A 239-nucleotide genomic window follows, 5' to 3' on the forward strand; every position below is an offset into this window, starting at 1 on the left:
GAAATCTAGGCAGAGGTTCTCAAACTTCAATTCTTGACTTCTGTGCACCCGCAGGCTTAACATCATGTAGAAGCTGCCAAGCCTTGCGGCTTGCACCCTCTGAAGCCAGGGCCTGAGCTGTACCTTGGCCCCTTTTAGCCATGGCTGGAGTTGCCGGGACACAGGGCACCAAGTCCCTAGGCTGCACACAGCGGGGGGGGGGGGGGGGCCTGGGATGGGGGGGGCTACCGCAAAGGTCT

This window comes from Piliocolobus tephrosceles, unplaced genomic scaffold, assembly GCF_002776525.5.
Source record: "Piliocolobus tephrosceles isolate RC106 unplaced genomic scaffold, ASM277652v3 unscaffolded_35550, whole genome shotgun sequence".
NCBI classification, from domain to species: Eukaryota; Metazoa; Chordata; class Mammalia; order Primates; family Cercopithecidae; genus Piliocolobus; species Piliocolobus tephrosceles.